Here is a 3874-nt window from a genome sequence, read left to right as displayed (position 1 = left end):
TCGCTTTATATGTGAGCCCCCTCTATGTGTCTGCGTACATCTCAACAGTCTCAAAGTTAGAAGAATTCTTCTGAAGTAATTTTCATCTAAGAATCCTGGAATTTATATTATTTTAAGGTTAATCGAATATTTGTATAATTATCTAACTTATTAAGGTATAGAGACCTAATTAACGGTTCTCTATCAAAACTTATGTTAATTATATGATTAAGTAACTGTAATTAATGTAACTTTAAATTGTTTCAGTAGTTTTCAGCGTGATGTGTGCTCAGACAGATAAGTAAACACTGCTTTGGGCTCTAAACCATCAGTACCCTTATTATAAATGCGAAAGTGTGTTTGTTTGTTGGTTTATTTTATTGGTTTGTTGGTTTGTCCTGCAATCATGTCGCATCGGACCAATGGATCGACGTGGTTTTTTTCATGGGTATAGTTAAAGACCTGGAGAGTGACGTAGGCTACTTTTTATCCCGGAAAATCAATGAGTTCCCACGGGATTTTTACAAACCTAAATCCACGCGTACGAAGTCGCGGACATCAGCTAGTTAATAATAATTATAATTAACAAGCGACCCGCTCCGGCTTCGCTCGGGTAGCTTATTGCAATTTTTCGTAGGGATCTCTATTAAAAATAAAAATGTCTTAAAATATAAATCTTGTTGGGAAAAGGTAGGGATAGGAACCTATATGGAAAAACATGGAAATAAATTACTTAGGCACATTATTTGAATCCAGAGATTACTATAATTATTATATTCAACCTACCTACTCATTACTTATTGCACGCCTTTATATATGGTATTTCCTTGAAAAAAAAACAGTACCTACATATCCTCTAGTAGAATCTAGGTATAATTAAACAGAATTACCTATTGATTTGTGATTATTTCTTAAACACAATATAACTATGATTTCTTATTATTATCCATACTAATATTATAAATGCGAAAGTGTGTGTCTGTCTGTCTGTCTGCTAGCCTTTCACGGCCCATCTGTTCAACCGATTTTGGTACAGCGATAGCTTTCATCCCGGGGAAGGACAAAGGCTACTTTTTATCCCGGAAAATCAAAGAGTTCCCACGGGATTATTAAAAACTTAAATCCACGCAGACGAAGTCGCGGGCATCATCTAGTATTTTATATAGTGGACGAATGTTAGTACGACGTACTTTTAAGATAATCAAGGGCAAAAATTATATGAATTAAATGCAAATTTAAATATTTAGGCGATAAAATAAATTACATAAATTTACTTTTGAAAATGAACTCTTAAGAATGATCTAATAACTATGAATAAAATAATATAATTGCCTTTTAGTGATTTGGAAACAAACCATAAAAATCCTATTTTTACTCGAAACTCAAATCATCTATACATTTATTGTATATATACTATTGAGAGATAGTTAATCGTAAGGAAATCAAGAAAAGTCGCGGTACCATTGTTAAATAAGTCCATACTTCCATACTAATATTATAAATTCGAGAGTGTGTCAGTCTGTCTGTCTCTCTGCTTACTAGCTTTTCAGGATCCATCCGTTTAACCGATTTTGAAGAAAGGTACTGAGATAGCTTGTATCCCGGCTATATTTTGTCCTGGTAAATCAAAGAGTTCCAAGGGCTATTTAAAGCTCCACAGTTTCACCGATTTTGACGTTTGATAGCTAGCATAGCTTACATCCTGGGGACCACGGAACAGAAAAATTTTCTGTTCCGTGCTGGGGACGGACATGGCTACTTTAATATCCCGGAAAATCAAAGAGTTCCTACGGGATTTTTGAATAACTGACCTCCATACACTGGCTCCCGTGACACAGTTTTTACTTCTTTGGGACCCAGTGTTCAAAAATTGTGACAATTTTTTTTTTACAAATAAAGATTATTTATTCTTTATCTCTAAATATATAAAAGGAGAAGGTGACTGACTGACTGACTGACTTATTGACTGATCTATCAACGCACAGCTCAAACTACTGGACTGATTGGGCTGATATTTGGCATGCAGATAGCTATTATGACGTAAGCATTTGCTACGAAAGGATTTTTGAAAATTCAACTCCTAAGGGGGTGAAATTGAGGTTTGAAATTAGTGTAGTCAACGCGGACAAAGTCGCTGGCATAAGCTAGTTTATTATAGGACGTTTTTTGGATGACATAAAATTCCTGACATCGCAAGGTTATGGTACACAAAAACACATCTATCAGACCGTGGTGTGAAGTAAATCGATAGGTATCTACTATGAAACGTGATAATGCTTGAGGTACATACCTTAGTATATTCTATTACCCTGCCTATTGTTTCAACTTTCAAAACATTTATTCACCTTATCTTAAATTAGCTGATGCCCGCGACTTCGTTTCGCATTTATAATATTAAGTATGGATGTATAAAAGAAAAATGTCTGACTGACTGATCTATCAACGCACAGCTCAAACCGACGGATTGGGCTGAACAGAAAACTCGCAGTATACCACACAGTAAAACACGCAGTAAAACACACAGTATCTATCCGTTAAAATTCTACGTATCCGTATATTTCCGTTCCGTCGGTCCAGTATTCGATGACAAAACGGAATGTAATTTTTTTACGGAACGATATTTTTTACTGTATACAGAATACTGTGCCATGTGTGAAGTCGCTCATACAACTACATACGCCATCGACGAAAAAAAACGTACACGATAAAACGGAACAGTAAAACGGAGACATGTGTGAACCGGCCGTAAGCTAACACATAAATTGTTCTACAACTACTTCGGAAGTATTTTCACGGACTCGGATCGGAAGAGTGCATAACCGCCTTAACTGATGGCTAAACGGGCTGCGAAGCTAAAGTGACGTTGGGGTTCCAAGGTGCTAGAATGGCGACCGCGCACGGAAAGTGCAGCGTTGGAAGACCCTCCACTAGGTGGACCTCTTGTGGGTTAGGCCCTCCAGTCTCCACCGTCAGAACAATGAGAGTTCGAAATTTTGTCTAATGCTTCCTAATACATTGTATCTAAAAAAAAATTGGCAGACTTTGTTCACGTAAATAGGGGAAAATGGAGATAAGGCCAAGTGGGTAAAGCCTCTAAAGCCTTCTTAGGTAAAACGGATTTTGCCTATCACGAAATAGATTGATGTATAAGCCCTAGATTTAGGATGGATGGTAAATCCATGATTAAGACCTGGTTTACTTCACACCGCACCCTCGGGGCTTGGGCGGGGCACCCTTAAAAAATTGGTACAGCTAAGTAAGTATGATTAAATGAAATATGATTGTAAGAAAATTGTATCGTCATTCTCCATCGCCGGCTGACTACTGAGCACGAGCCTCCTTTCAGAATGAGATCGATTTGGCCATAGTCTACCACGCTGCGCGCTGGCCAAGTATAGATTGGTAGACTTCACGCATAATATCTTAGACTAACATACCTATGCCTTAGATCCATAGAAGCGAGAAAAAATTGGAAAAGATCAAGAAGATTTGGCGCGGATAAAGGCGGGAGTTGCAGCTAGTTTAATACCTCCTTTTTTGTAGCAAGCAAGCTCAAACTATTGGGTAACTCATTAATGGATGAGATATGAAAGCCTGGAGCGTATGAGGATTAACGTATGGGCACCTGTCCATCATTATTACGTCACAATCCCTAATTGTGGCTATCGGTCTTATCTTAGATTAAGTGCTCACGATTGGTCATATCTGATTAACCTATTGACTACAGACGTGGTTGATGGATTGACTGATTTTGCCCCAAGGAAGTGTGACGTCACTTAGGTATTGTTGGAATGTGTTCGTAACGAGGCGGAGAGATGGGAGATATTTATACGATTCCCCATTGCTTCGACAGATTGGCGGCTGTAACAGCGCCCCTTGGACGATTTAACCTACG

The 3874-nt window shown here is 37.9% G+C and overlaps 1 protein-coding gene across 2 annotated transcripts in view; it reads left to right on the top strand.

Moving 5' to 3' along the window:
- The window catches only part of ChT (choline transporter), a 447845-nt gene that overhangs the window by 59695 nt on the left and 384276 nt on the right, over positions 1–3874 (top strand). The window lies entirely within an intron of this gene.

The sequence above is a fragment of the Maniola hyperantus genome, chromosome 10 (assembly GCF_902806685.2).
Source record: "Maniola hyperantus chromosome 10, iAphHyp1.2, whole genome shotgun sequence".
NCBI classification, from domain to species: domain Eukaryota; kingdom Metazoa; phylum Arthropoda; class Insecta; order Lepidoptera; family Nymphalidae; genus Maniola; species Maniola hyperantus.
This window is presented reverse-complemented; position numbering and strand designations above follow the sequence as displayed.